The following is a 16,456-nucleotide window of genomic DNA, read 5'->3' on the forward strand; positions in this document are numbered from 1 at the left end:
ATTTCAAGAAAGATTCAGCGTTCCAGGAGCCCTTCATTCGATTATCCCTAATGTCATCAATGCAAGAATGTGGTCTGATAAATGGAAAAGTAGCCGATGAATGAGTTCTTCTCGTCAGCAAATTCCCACGCCAGCGTTGCCCTCCCCGCTGGCCACCGCACCGGCCACATTGCCTCCTCAGTCCGCAATATTACGCATAATTCTACTAATTTCACTCAATTACATTAGGCGAGGCTCTGCAGAAAAAAAGGGCTTCTCAGCCTCCCTGCAGCTCTGAGAGCAAATGCATGGCGGTGACCCCTGAACAGCCCCTTTCCTCATTTGCCTGTGCTCTTTGCTCCTCTCTGCTTCATTCCCTGCTGCATGGATTCCTCTTTTCTCCTTCCATATCTTCCTCCCACAAGTTCATTTCAGCTGAAAACACGGCCTTGTTTCCTGTGGTGTGATCGACCCCAACAAACCATTGTGCACTTCAAATCACTTTTGTAATACCGAGGGACATGTGTCTCATCGTGGCTTTGACTCAGCACCATTGAGAGGGAAAAGTCAAGCAAATGATACAAAACAAACATTTCCTCTATTGAGTTGGTGCTGAGGATTATACACATCCCATGTCCGCCGTTGTTGTAACTTTCTGCTTGTCCCAGAGAAGGGCGATTTCACGTGAGGAAACCACTTTTGTTTTTTGACATTCTCCTTTAGCACTAAGCTGCAGTAATAATCGTCATTTTTCACATTGCCTTTGTTGTACGCTAACCTCGACAGGGAGTGGGAACAAATAGCTTGATGAAGACCTGAATTGTCAAAGAAAACAAACAAACAAGAGTGTGGAAAGGATCCACTCTTCTGCCATGATTCCATTCAGGCAGTCCTCATGACTGGTTCGGTCCAATCAAAGTGGTGCCATGAATAATTGGGTCCGAGTTGCGGCCAGTGGGAACACGGCTTGGATGATGAAAGGTGTCATTGTCCTGGCTGCCTGGCCAAAGTGCAGAAAATGAAGAAATAAAAAGAGTGATGAAGAGTGGAGGCAAGGATGGCATGGGGACGCTGACATCTGCATTTTCCAAACGCGGCAGCAACAACGGCGTGTTTTTGGGGATTGGCGCGCCATCACAACAATGACAAGAATTTTGCACTGAACGATGGCATGAGACGACCTCTAATCAGATCTAATGGAGATCTTCGTCCTGACTGCTAGCGCAACAATCAGCTCTCACACATACTGAGAGTGATTTAGTCGTTGTCAGCTTTCCAATGAGGAATTCCATTGTGGACTGTTTACCTTGTGTATGCTCATTACTGGCACATTGCTGCACGTTGGATTCGAAAATGGACAATTCATAATAGTAAGAATTTATGGGGAAACTTTAATGTGAAGATTGTTGACTTAGATTTGGCTTGTGTTGTAAAGGAAATACAATGATTCAACTGCACCGTCTTCCAGAATGTCGCAAAAAAGGCAGACTAGTAAATGCAAAAGGTCAGCCCTTATTTATGTGTGCGTGTGTGTGTGCACACAAGAGCCAGCCTATGTAAGACATCTACGTAGACAAGCTTTACTATCCCGTCGGCCTTCTTCTCAGTACTGCCAGCTCGCTACAGGTGGCCGTCACATCTGGCCTTAGCGCGCATCTGCTGAATAAAGGCCCTATGGAGGAGCCAAACGAGTGGAAAGCCAAACAAGTTGCAATTCACACAAAATGGGCCACCAGCACATTCATTATTGGAGCAGGCCACAAGTTCGTGAGCAGGCCCCCAGTCATTAATTGCATCTGGGTCGGAGTTCGGAACAGTCGTCACACTGTTATTTGAGCCGCCAGGCATCTGTCCGGACCAAATGCCACCCCGCTCGCCCGTCCGCCCGCTCGTGGATGAGACATGCTCTGTTATAGCAAAGCGCAACCACAAAACAAAGCATTTGTCTGAGAGGAGGCATTTATAAACATTTTCAAAGCTAAAGAAACATTTGTTGGTTGTCTAAAGCGCCTATTCCTGTGGCACACTTGCATGCAACGAGAGATTGTGTGATGTGCTGAGAAAATAGAATGCACTTCATTGCATTGAAAATCTTTGCATACATTTTTGTATGTCAGGAGGCGAGGAGGTGCTAAGTTTATTTTGTTTTAACGGGGAATGCGATAAAGGGTCTCATGTTGATGCTGGACATTAATTGCATACTGTGTGTCGAATCGATTACTGTTGTATTGGGATGTGTCCATGTGTGCTGAAAATGTTGTCATCATGTCAAAATTCTCGCGTGAATTGCCTCGCATTACAGTGATTGTGTACAAGTTGCAGTGACGTACAGATGGGAGTTCGATGCTGGAAATATTGAGCATGTTCAGTGCTGCTGTGACCGTGTGTGTCCTGACACCGAGTGAGTACACTGCATGATGTTTACTCTCATTAATATTGTCCGTTGTTGTGCTGCTGTCCAGCCATTTGTAACTTGTTTAGCTCGCGTTGTTTGATTGACAGCTCCGTTGAAGTTTGCCTCGTATCTGCAAACTAAAGCCAGTCCAAATAATAGTGGCATAAATGCCTCAAGTTGGCTGACATCGTGATTGACGTGCAAGCTAAGTGACGGCGTGCAAAGCAGTTCATAACTTCCTCCTACAGCCGGCGACATATTTGCATGAGCTTGCCAAGGAGGAACAAACATCCCAGCCGCTAACATGCATCACCAACGCTAACATGCATCACCAAGCAACACTCTGCTGTGATCATGTTGCAAAGTTTGCCACATCAAAAATAGTGGGTCACCTTTTATGCTCAGCGAAAACTTCAGAACAATTTCAGATGCAGGGATTACACAAAATCAGCTGTGGTGAAATGAACTCAAGTCACTATTTTAGAGGCTTCTCCAGTACCAAGCTCTCTCTCTCTCTCTCTCTGTCTCTGTCTCTGTCTCTGTCTCTGTCTCTGTCTCTCTCTCTCTCTCTCTCTCTCTCTCTGTCTGTCTGTCTGTCTGTCTGTCTCTCTCTCTCTCTCTCTCTCTCTCTGTCTGTCTGTCTGTCTCTCTCTCTCTCTCTCTCTCTCTCTGTCTCTCTCTCTGTCTCTCTCTCTCTCTCTCTCTCTCTCTCTGTCTCTCTCTCTGTCTCTCTCTCTGTCTCTCTCTCTGTCTCTCTCTGTCTCTCTCTCTGTCTCTCTCTGTCTCTCTCTGTCTCTGTCTCTCTCTCTCTCTGTCTCTCTCTGTCTCTCTCTCTGTCTCTCTCTCTCTCTCTGTCTCTCTCTCTCTCTCTCTCTCTCTCTCTCTCTCTCTCTCTCTCTCTCTCTCACTCTTTTACTCTTTTACTCTTTTACTCTTTTACTCTTTTACTCTTTTACTCTTTTACTCTTTTACTCTTTACTGGCTAAAGTTGCAACGTGGAATCTTACACTGATGTGGTCGTGTGAGAGTGTGTGTGCGTGCGTGCATGTGTGTGTTTGGACTTCCAGCAAGTAATGGAGTGAGATGGGGTGGGGGACATAATGACGGGAAATGAACCTTGACCCTGAGCACATGTCCTGGTCGCCTCGCGGCTCACCCACACTTCCGCCCTCATGGCCTTTCTGCTGTGCTCTCTGGACCTCATTGCATGTAGTTGGAAATTGTGTGAGTTAAAATATTTGAACTGATACATACATATTTGCCAGTACGTTCAAACATAATCACAAATACGTTCAAATGTATTGTTTTTTGCATATGAGCTACATCATGCTGATAATTTTTGAAAATTAAATAAGTAAACATTGTTTATTTGCAATATGCTGGTGTGTGAAATCTGTTGTTGTATTATACACGCATATATGTGTGGTTTTATTATATACGCAGTGCATGATTTATGTTCAGCATTTCTGCCAATATTAATATGGTGTATAATTCCTCTATAGATTTAATGTCGGTAATAAAATAAAGAAGCTTTTTTTACTCGCACACGCGCAAATCAATGGCCCCATGGCATTTTCGGAAAAATGCTACGCTTGTTAGCTGTTAGCCTACAAGTACGTTCAAGCATACTCGCAAGTATGTTTGAATGTGTTTGCAAATACGTATGAACATATGTATCCTGAATACGTTTTCACAGGTACGTACTTGCAAATAGTTTGAACGGATTCGCAACCTATTTGCTCCACAAGGATTTCTAGTCCACATTGGCAGTTCCACGGTTCCATGAGTTGGTATTCATTTTATATTGTATGTATATATTTTATCTTGATATTTAATAATCAACATACATTGAATTTCATGATGACCCCTTGATGTTACACGTATGAATAATCTCTTTTCTAACATTACATTCAGACTTTTCAATAGGAAATTGAGTCATTTAGCACGATGCTACTAGTTGTCTCTGTCTCCTCAGCTTGTACCTCCTCATCAGGTTGTAAGATGATTCAATTACAGACACGAGCTCCTCGCTCTCTCTCGATTTCCTGGTAGAGCCACCATTCCGCTAATGTGGTTAAATACAGTTAAATGACATAATTGCAGCGAGTGCAATCAGCCAAGCATGCTTATTAATAAAGACGGCCGTATAAGTGCATTGGCAGACAAAAAAAAGTGTGTCCCAAATTGCTGTCATGAAATGCTAGCATCTGCGTTTTGTGTTATTGGATTTATTTCAAGTGATTAGCCGTAGCCCTCGGTCTAAGAGACTAGGACACGGCTGGTGCTGCGTTGCGGTACGAGCGTGTATGCATGGCTGTTGTGTGGGCAAAATCTGTGTCATAAAAATCAATCTATTCCAGGGGCAAACCGGTTATTGTCATCAAATATGAACGACATGGACAATATTAAGTCACATTGTAACTGGTCACAAAAGTAGCTCTCATCTTTTGCAAGTCACTTAAGGAGGTCAAACCACAAAAAAGCTTACTGGTGGCAAAATGACTCGTACTTCGAAATGGAAATACAGATACTTTTCTTGCGCCGAAAGTACAGCACAAATGCCACGGCCAGGACGAAAGCCACACTGTTCCTCCTGAATCCGAGGTTCGACCTCCTGACGGACCCTCCTCTCCAGCACCCCTGAATAGACCTTACCAGGGAGGCTGAGGAGTGTAATTCCCCTGTAATTGGAACACACCCTCCGGTCCCCCTTCTTAAAGAGGGGAACCACCACCCCAGTCTGCCAATCCAGAGGCACTGTCCCCGATGTCCACGGGATGCTGTAGAGACGTGTCAGCCATGACATTCCCACAACATCTAGAGCCCTTAAGAAATCCGGGCGGATCTCATCCACACCCGGGGCCTTGCCACCGAGGAGTTTTTTAACTACCTCAGTGACTTCAACCCCAGAGATTGGAGAGTCCGCCTCAGATTCCCGAGGCCCTGCCTCCACAATGGAAGGCGTGTCGGTGGAATTGAGGAGGTCTTCAAAGTATTCTCCCCACCGACACACGACGTCCCGAGTCGAGGTCAGCAGCACGCCATCTCCACTGTAAACAGTGTTGACGTTGCACTGCTTCCCCCTCCTGAGACGCCGGATGGTGGACCAGAATTTCCTCGAAGCCGCCCGGAAGTCATTCTCCATGGCCTCGCCAAACTCCTCCCACGCCCGGGTTTTTGCCTCAGCAACCGCCGAAGCCGCGTTCCGCTTGGCCATCCGGTACCTGTCAGCTGCCTCCGGAGTCCCGCAGGCCAAAACGGCCCAATAGGACTCCTTCTTCAGCTTGATGGCATCCCTTACCGCCGGTGTCCACCAGCGGGTTTGGGGATTGCCGCCACGACAGGCACCAATGACCTTACGGCCACAGCTCCGGTCGGCCGCCTCAACAATGGAGGCGCGGAACAAGGTCCACTCGGACTCAATGTCCCCCGCCTTCCCCGGGACATGGACAAAGTTCTGCCGGAGGTGGGAGTTGAAGCTCTTCCTGACAGGGGATTCCGCCAGATGTTCCCAGCAGACCCTCACAGAACGTTTGGGTCTGCCAGGTCGGACCGGCATCTTCCCCCACCATCGGAGCCAACCCACCACCAGGTGGTGATCAGTTGACAGCTCCGCCCCTCTCTTCGCCCGAGTGTCCAAAACATGCGGCCGCAAATCCGATAACACGACTACAAAGTCGATCATCGAACCGCGGCCTAGGGTGTCCTGGTGCCAAGTGCACACATGGACACCCTTATGTTTGAACATGGTGTTCATTATAGAAAATCCGTGTCGAGCACAGAATTCCAATAATAGAACACCGCTCGGGTTCAGATCGGGGCGGCCGTTCCTCCCAATCACGCCCTTCCAGGTCTCACTGTCATTGCCCACGTGAGCATTGAAGTCACCCAGTAGAACGATGGAGTCCCCAGAAGGAGCGCTCTCCAGCACCTCCTCCAGGGACTCCAAAAAGGGTGGGTACTCTGAACTGCCGTTTGGTGCATAGACACAAACAACAGTCAGGACCCGTCCCCCCACCCGAAGGCGGAGGGAGGCTACCCTCTCGTTCACCGGGGTGAACCCCAATGTGCAGGCGCCCAGCCGGGGGGCAATAAGTATACCCACACCTGCTCAACGCCTCTCACCGTGGGCAACTCCAGAGTGGAAGAGAGTCCAGCCCCTCTCGAGAGGGCTTGTACCGGAACCCAAACTGTGCGTGGAAGCAAGTCCGACTATATCTAGTCTGAACTTTTCTGCCTCGCACACCAGCTCGGGCTCCTTTCCAGTCAGAGAGGTGACATTCCATGTCCCAAGAGCCAGCTTCTGCAGCCGGGGATCAGACCGCCAAGGTCCCTGCCTTTGGCCGCCGCCCAGCTTGCAATGCACCCAACCCCTTTGGCCCCTCCCACAGGTGGTGAACCCATGGGAAGGGGATCCCACATTTCTTTTTCGGGCTGAGCCCGGCCGGGCCCCATGGGCGAAGGCCCGGCCACCAGACGCTCGCCTTCGAGCCCCGCCTCCAGGCCTGGCTCCAGAGGGGGGCCCCGGTGACCCGCGTCCGGGCGAGGGAAAACGAGATCCAATAATTGTTTTCATCATAAGGGGCTAATGTGAGCCGTGCTTTGTCTGGCCCCTCACCTAGGACCCGTTTGCCATGGGTGACCCTACCAGGGGCATGAAGCCCCAGACAACATGGCTCCTAGGATCATAGGGGCACGCAAACCCCTCCACCACGATAAGGTGACGACTCACGGAGGGGTAATACCAGACCGTATGATGAAAACCAAACTAAAATGTTGTCGCAGCGGAATTAACCAAGTACATTTGTAACTGAAGTACATTTGTTTTCATAATACCAGACCGTACGATGAAAACAAATGTACTTCAGTTACAAATGTACTTGGTTAATTCCGCTGCGACAACATTTTAGTTCAATGAGGTAGCGGCTGCAGACGAGACAGACTTCAGGTGTACGTCGTCTCTTTTAAGAGTGTTTACGAGGCTCCGGGCTGGTGTAATCCCACTCATTGTTTTTGCACCAGCCATGTTTCAGGTAGGAATTACTTGTGGGTGCCCCTGCCCTCGTAAAATTACTTCCTGTTTCGGTGAAGCTCGTACCCCTCCTCTTGACTAACAAAACAAAGTAGGTCATTCGTATTTCATTTGAAAAATCTGTCTATGCGGCTGTAAAACACGTACATTGTTAAGCACCATTAGAGGCCGAGTTATTCTTCCGTGACACTCCGTTTGCCCATAAAACTGTGAGTAGGTGAGGTGTGGTCTTAATTAGGCTGCAGTGGCAATCGTAATTCCTGCCATGAGGCTGGCAACCCTGTTACATACGAGTCTCCATGGCGGGATGATGCACACATTTGGAAAAAATTTCATTAGGTTTGATTGCCAATGGTAAAATAAAGCATGTTGTTTGTAAAGTTAGCAATGCTAAATAGACATTTTGGTCTGATTTCTTTTTAAATTCACTCTGTCACTGTGCCTGCAATCTTCTCTGTCGTCTGTGTTTAATGTCTGTCAAGTCGCAAAAATGTACTGAAAATAATGAGACTGCTCACGTTGCTCTTATGCAGAGCAGTGTAATACTAAAACGCACGCACACATTTGTACACACGTACAGACTACAGCTGTCAACGGACACCCAACACCACACCACACTGGACACACATGTGCGCATCTATACAGCTGCACTTGCTTACACACAGTGTACATCTGTCTAAAATACATCCGTCAGTGGCTACACATCTGCGCATTCACGCACGCACACACACACACGCACGCACGCACGCACGCACGCATGCACGGACACACACACACACACACACACAGTCACAGAGCTTGGTTGAGCTGAGCGCTACATGCACTAACCTCACGCAGTCATATTTTGGTCTGTTCCTGAAGGAACCATGACACGGTTGCTTTGCAATGATGGCTCTTGCCAAGTATTTAATTGTGATCGATAAAGAAGATATCAACGTTCACGCGTGTATTAGGGTGAGAATTTTGGATTCGGGGTTGACAGTTTTCCAAAGACATTTAAACATGTCATAATATGATCATAAGTTGATTTTTTTTTTCAGGATGTTCTGAATTGCTGTTATAGGAACAAAACTGCTGTAAACTGAGGACTCTCCAAATTAGGAGTTTTCACTTCTGGTCCTCGGAGGACCAGAATGGAAGGCCCCTGGTCAATATGTTCAACTTCTCGGCTGTTTCATCAATATTGTGAGCCTTTTCTGTGGGATAGAGGGACTGCTGTGAATAACAAATAGTAAATGACAGCGTCCACTCTATTTGCCTGTAAATGCCATGAGTTGGCCCAAACCCAAAACCCAACCCATTGAGGCCGTAATATACTCTATTTGAAAGTGTGCCTGTTCAAAATCGGCCAATTTTTGTTCAGTTTAAGTTGAAGATGGTGACTTGTGAACATGCTTTTGAGTGACAGTGTCCGCAGCGACCCTCATCCCTTACTCCCCTCTGTCCCAACCATTCGTCACAAGGACGGAGGGACAGTGCAGAATGGCCCCTGCTGCTATTGTCTCACCCGGCCAGGCAGGGAAGCACCGCCAGCACCAGTTGGACTGTGCTTGCTGCCAAGTCTGCTTTCCTTGTGAATACTCGCAGGTGTTTGTTTGTCCGCGACTGTTGGCGTTTATCTGCACTGCGGCCGTATCACCACGGCAACTGTTCTTTTCGCTAGCGTGTGATGTGGGACAGCCGGACACTGCCACATGGGCACCGGAAACTTATCACCATGTTAAGTGTGTTTCACAAGTACGGATTTTTAACAACTTAAAGTGTCATTGACCCCACACATGACCAGGCGAAAGATTTTGGAGCGCTTACTGCTCCTTTACTGTAGTTGGTAATGTACTCCAAGTGACCAACACAGAATACCACATATAATTTCTGTCGGAGTACCAAGATTTCGACGTGGTTGTCATTTTGTGTGGATTCTGCTTAAGTTAACCTTGCTGCTGTGTGTGTGTGGGGGGGGGGGGGGGGGGTTGGGACGATGTCTGGCAACACACCCACCCGCATTCACTCGGTAGAGTTTGTAATTTTACCACATTCCTGCCGAACCTGATAACGCTGTGAAGAGGCGCTCAATTCGGTCACTCAACCCGTCCTCCAAATAAGGCTTTGAGTGTACCACGAAGAATAGAAACACACACACACAGATTTTTTGGCACCTTTTTGTCTTGCAGTAGACACAGATCATTCTCAAAGCCTGATGTATCATAAAAATCCACTTTTTTTGCTTTTATATTCATTTTATTGTGCACTTAGAGTCTCCAAGATTGAGTCTAATCTATCCCTCCGGATGTTGCAGAGATACTTTTATGATCTGTTTGGGGCGATTTTTTACTCCGTTCAGTTTTCTCTATTTTCTATTACCATAATTTCTGCACTATAAACCGCTACTTTTCGCTCAAGTTTTGAACCTTGCGGCTTGTCATCTGGTGCGGTGTATCTATAGATTTTTCGTGATATTTGTGATGACTAGATCACTTTTATACACTCGTAAAAAGCCTGTGGACCGCTGTTCTGGGCGGAGGGATATGTGACCCGGTCACTGGGGAGGAGAGTGGTGTGTTGATCGCATGTCCATCCGTCAGGCTAATAGTGCCGTATAATTCACACAAAGAAGAGACAGAACAAGATAAAGATGTAAATACATATTTACACTAACGAAAACATATGTATACACTGAACTTTTTTTGTTTTATAGTGGTACACTAAATAAAAAAAGACAAAAGGAATACGGTCATTGGTGCAGCATTTGTAGACAAAAAAAGAGCTCCTCTTCAGTATTCCTCTTGCGGGGTGCGTTGGCACCTTTATTTGCCACAGACACGTAAATGCATGCCTTGCATGTCAAGCACTCAGCTTCATAAGGATCACGACCCTGGTGAAAGCACGGGAATATTTTTTTATCAACTCCTCCGTGAACGTGCATTTTTGTTTCGGCATTGCTTGTAAACACTCGGTGTAGACTGGCCAGCCCACCCTACTTCGTAGCAAAGTGACTAGATTTGAGGAGAAGGGTGTGATTTATTCGTGAACAATACAGAAAAAACTGGAATTGAGTGAAATGGAACGGAGTGGCAATTCTATTGACAATGTATTGTACATGTATTATGTTTGAGTCAGTCCAACAAAATCCCGGACAATTTTGAAATTCCCCTGGACATTTTCTTTAGGCCTCAGAAGGACAAAAGAGAAAAAGAGAAGGTCTGGTCACCCTTTGTTAAGTTGCTAAGCTAAATTGCTAATAATCTTTGATGACTGCAAAAACAGCTTATCAAGTAATAATGGTGAAGTGATGGACTTCCATACCGCTTGACCCCACAGGGGTCGCGGGCGTGCTGGAGCCTATCCCAGATGTCATCGGGCAGTAGGCGAGGGACACCCTGAACTAGTTGCCAGCCAATCGCAGGGCAGACTGAGACGAACAACCTTCTGCACTCACACCTATGGGCAATTTAGATTGCTTAATCGGCCTACCAAGCATGTTTTTGGGATGTGGGAGGAAACCGGAGGACCTGGAGAAAACCCACCCAGGCACGGGGAGAACATGCAAACCAGTGCGCCACCGTGCCGCCGATCTCCAACTAAAATGTATTATTTACACGGTTACGCTCAGAGGGTGAAGCAGAAACGCATATACCGTTTTTTTCCGTGTATAGTGCGCAAAATTTTACTAATTTATTGTCCTAAAATCCGGGGTGCGCATTATACATGGGTACAAAAGAAAAAAAAAAAAAAAAATTTTTTTTTAATTTGTTTTTTTTTTTTTTTTTTTAAGTCCCAATGATCGTCACACACGCAGGGAGGCAATGGGTCCCATTTTTATAGTCTTTGGTATGGTCTTAACTAGGCTGGATGTAATTTTTTTTGTTGGCGTTGATTTCTCCGACTGCCCTTAAACGCACCACCGCGCTTCGTGCGCGCACGGGACAGCAAACGAGCAGGTGATCGAGCAAGCGTCTGATACGAGAGCATTGCGGTCGCATGGAGCGTGTTTGAAGTGAACAGCAGAGAAGAAAGGCAAAGTGTTGTGAAATAAAATGCACAGAACGGATGCGCAAGACACGTCAGCTATATAAAGAGCGAGAGTTGTTTTCTTCCTATTAGTTTCAATTCACAGTTTAATTAGCAGTTTCAATCAGAAAATAACAAAATGCGTATTACAGGTAATATTTTATTTCACAACACTTTGCCTTCTTCCTTTGGTCTCTGCTGTTCATCCTAAAACACAAAGGCGCTCTTTAAGCAATGCGACAGTGAGCGCCCGGCGCGCTGCACCAAATTAAGCTCCCTGCGCAGTGCGCACTGAGGTCCACTTAAATTTTAGAAAGTACATCAGGACTTTAAAAATATCTTCTAAATTTCAGCGACGGCTCTGTCACAATAATCGACCAGCCCGGTGCAGTTGGGCGGTCGGCGGCGCGCTACGGTTGAGCGTTCTCTCGCGCGCTCTCTCTCTCTCGCTCTCGCACACACGCAAACCGGATATCATACGGAGGCCGCCATTACAGATGCGCAGAACGGATGAGCAAGACACGTCAGCTATATAAAGAGCGAGAGTTCAGTTCTCTACCTAAATCCGTATTACAGGTAATATTTTATTTCACAACACTTTGCCTTGTTCCTTTCTTCTCTGCTGTTCACTTCAAACACGCTCCATGCGCACGGAGCGCGGTGGTGCGTTTACGGGCAGTCGGAGAAATCAACGCCAACAAAAAAAATTACATCCAGCCTAGTTAAGACCATACCAAAGACTATAAAAATGAGACCCATTGCCTCCCTGCGTGTGTGACTGTCATTGGGACTTAAAAAAAAAAAAAAAAAATTTTTTTTTTTTTAAAAATTCATAAAATTGGGTGCGTATTATACATGGGTACAAGCTTTTTTCCAGCATCAGCATGCCATTTTTAGGGGTGCGTACTATACATGGGGGCGCACTATACACGGAAAAAAACGGTATATCCAAATACGTTCCTACACGCTACATTTTTTGGTGTCTAAACTAATAAATCTGTCAGGATCGGAATGGAGCAGGGCGGCCAAATGCAGGAGGAGGGGAACAAGACCAACTGAACCGGCAAACTAACATACCGTTTTTTTCCGTGTATAATGCGCGAAATTTAACTAATTTATTGTACTAAAATCTGGGGTGCGCATTATACATGGGTACAATTTTTTATTTATTTTTTTTTTTATTTTTTTTTTTATTTTTTTAAGAAAATCATGGTACAACAAAACCAACAACAGGACAGACCGACAAAGACGTGGAACAAAAAGACAGGGTAACATTACCAAAGACAGGAACAGAAACCAAACAGACATCATGACAGTAACACATGCAATGATCCGATGGTGAGCGAGGGGCAGACAGGACTTAAATACAAAACACGTTACATTGATTGAGGTGACACAGGAAGGGAGGGGCGACGCAAACAGAAACTATGGCAACCTAGACACATAGCAAAACTGGGGACGAGACATGACAAATCTCCCTCGAAATAAAATTTGAAATCACCTTTCTTCTTGTTTGTTGTCAATCGCGCATCGCATTCAGCCATCCTGCCCAACACACTTAGTCAGTAAAATTCATAATTGACGACACATCGTTTGATGCGATGGTGCAATCCTTGATGGTGTGTTATTGTCAAATATTGTTTGTTTTTTAATCTCCATCGCGGACCGGACGTCATACCGAGGCAGTATCACTGCGCATGCGCACTATGGATCCGATGCGAATAGTCCTCTTCTCTTCTTGACTGACAATGAATGTGATAGTTTAATACAATCAGCAAATAACAAAATGCGTATTACAGGTAATATTTTATTTCACAACACTTTGCCTTGTTCCTTTCGTCTCTGCTGTTCACTTCAAACACGCTCCATACGACCGCAATGCTCTCGTATCAGACGCTTGCTCGATCACCTGTTCGTTTGCTGTCACAATGTACCCTACACAAATCCGAAACATTTGTTGCGGCTCCGAGTCACGACGAGGGGCAAGTTTTGGTTTCCAAAGGTGTTTTTATTCCTCTTCAACGTCTCTCCCATACAGAGCCGCCTTTTTCACGTCCGCACGCCTTTTTCACATGTCCACACTGAGCACGGTGGTGCCTTTACGGGCAGTCGGACAAATCAACGCCAACAAAAAAAATTACATCCAGCCTAATTAAGACCATACCAAAGACTCTAAAAATGGGACCCATTCCCTCCCTGCGTGTGTGACGATCATTGGGATTTAAAAAAAAAAAAACAATTTAAAAAAAATCATAAAAATTGGGTGCGTATTATACATGGGTACAGGCTTTTTTCCAGCATCAACATGCAATTTTTAGGGTGCGTATTATACATGGGGGCGCATTATACACGGAAAAAAACGGTAATTTAACGGACCGACAGACTGGCTAACCGGAACAGAACTGACAAAGACAGTAACCAAGAAACAAGAAGACATAAGACAACCACAATCCGACAGGGGAGTGAGGGGCAGACAGGACTTAAATACAAGACAGGTAACGAGAGGCAGGTGAGGGTGATCACACTGATCATGGGCAGACACAGGAGGGGAGGGGCGACGCGAACAGAAACCATGGTAACATATACACATAATAAAACAACCGGGTTGGAGTCGTGTCAATTAGATTATTGTACACAGCGCAGTTCGAATTGTCCCTGCATTCCCTGAATACGTGCCAGCGCAGAGGACAGACTCCCTGTCGTCATATAGCAAAGACAGTAACAGGTGATGAACCATATGCTCTCTGGTCATCCTGTGGACTATCATTGTCAGCGACGTGCAGTGAGGTTCATGACTGTGGAGGCACCGACGTCACTGAGTAAAATTTGTATTCAATTAATTAGGCTCCTGCTGAAAGTGAGGACGAACTGGTCATTTGAATCAGGTGTGTTTAAAAAGGGAAACTTGGAAAACATGAAGGGATTCGGCCCCCGAGGAAAGGAGTTGACACCCCTGGGTACAGCAATGATCGAATGATGTCTGACTCTCGCTTCCCACAAGAGCATCTTGATTGAGAGAAAAAGAGTGGGGGTGACAGTGGACTGAATAGACAAGTTAAAGCCCTTGAACTCTAGTCAAAGCAGAGCAGGGAATGTTTTACGACATTGTGTAGGATGGGACAAGCTAGGTTATTTATTACTGGTTACACACCAACATAAGCATAAAACTAATCTACCTAGGTTATTTATTACTGGTTACATACATACATTCCAACATAATCATACGATCAAGATAGTTTGGAAAACCCTGACATGCCCTGCGATTGGCTGGCAACCGGTTCAAGGTGTCTCCCGCCTACTCGCTGATGACGGCTGGGATAGGCTCCGGCACGCCCACAACCCCCGTGGGGACTAAGCGGTACAAAAAATGGATGGATGGATGGATGGATGGATGGATGGATGGAATGTTGTATCTCAGGGCGCCAGTTATTGTATTTATAAAACCAGCACAGACACAAAATGTACACATACCACAACAGCTGCTCACATGTCCGCAGTGACCACCACCAGTGAATCTCATGCTCTGCTGTTTTTGACAGGAAAAAGGTTTGCTTTCCATCACACAGAAAGAAACATGGACGCATTGACAGGAAGCTTACATCTTCCCGCACACTGCTGTCATCCCTGTACAACATCTAAGTGCGCTCATGACTTCCTCACCTTCTTCTTCATTCACATTCCTTTGCTTAAAGTGCAGCCAAGCACACAAAAGACGCTGTCTCTTTCTAACCAGCCCCAAATGGACCTTCTGTGAAATTCGTTCAATTTCATGCAGACTAAACCCAGAAACCTGATGCTGGCTTTCCTCCAACGAAATGAAGAAACAAATTTAAACGACATACAGCATGTACGTATGTGTAAAAGTAATGAAGGGGATTTAGACGGTTCTTAAACAAAGGGGTATAAAAGTACGTGAACCTGGAATCAATAATCACATTCTACTATTTGGCCTCAACAAGAGAGAGAGGAGGGCGGGTTGAAGCATCTTTCCTAGAAGATGTTGCGGGGACTGGAAGAGCCATTGGTAACAAGGAGATCCAGGTCACTTGGTTACTTCCTGTTAGGGTCACCATAGATTATCCTGGACATAAAATTAGCTATGTTCTCTATCTCCACAAGTTTTTCTTCACCAATAGAAGCCCAGATAATTAGTCCTTCTGGCACATATAACAATGACCAGAGACATGCGGACGCCTCCCCTGCAATCATGAAAAGGGGAAAAACAAATGTAATTGGTTTTATTATAAAGTCATTTTCCTTTTAATTTCAATAGTTGTGTATCATTTTGAACCAAAATCGCTGAATTTTTATAGTTATTTTAAAACCAAAGACGATTCGCTCGGAGGAGCCAACTTCCTGTCTAGCTTCCTCTGAGGATTGCGTAATCACACGGCTGCCTATGTTGACAGGCTACGCAGTGTCAAACTCCTTTCCTCGGGGGCCGAATCCCTACATGTTTTCCAAGTTTCCCTTGTTAAACACACCTGATTCAAATGACCAGTTCGTCCTCACTTTCAGCAGGAGCCTAATTAATTGAATCAGGTGTGTTTAACGAGGGAAACTTGGAAAACATGTAGGGATTCGGCCCCCGAGGAAAGGATCTTGACACCCCTGCAGTGTACGCACAGTGACGAATAGACTCTCCGCCTGCAGGTGCCCGAAAATACTTAATTGTCACCCATGTGGTTCTTGCAAAATAAGTTGGAGTGAGCTCCATTCTAACAGGGCACACAGAGACAAACAACCATACGCACTCGCACTTACACCTAGGGACAATTTGGAGTACTCAATCGGCCTACCAAGCATGTTTTTGGGATGTGGGAGGAACTGCTGAGTGCCCGGAGAAAACCCACGCGGGCCTGGGGAGAACGTGCAAACTCCACACAGGGAGGGCCAGAGGTGGAATCGAACCCGCACCCTCTTCACTGTGAGGCGGACATGCTACCCAGTGCTCCACCGAGACATTATTCTTTTCAAATTATCTTTCTTTGTTGAAATGAATAGACATGCCCTAATCCATTCCTACTTTTTCCCCCTGCTTC

The sequence above is a fragment of the Syngnathus typhle genome, linkage group LG17 (genome assembly GCF_033458585.1).
Source record: "Syngnathus typhle isolate RoL2023-S1 ecotype Sweden linkage group LG17, RoL_Styp_1.0, whole genome shotgun sequence".
Taxonomy (NCBI): Eukaryota; Metazoa; Chordata; class Actinopteri; order Syngnathiformes; family Syngnathidae; genus Syngnathus; species Syngnathus typhle.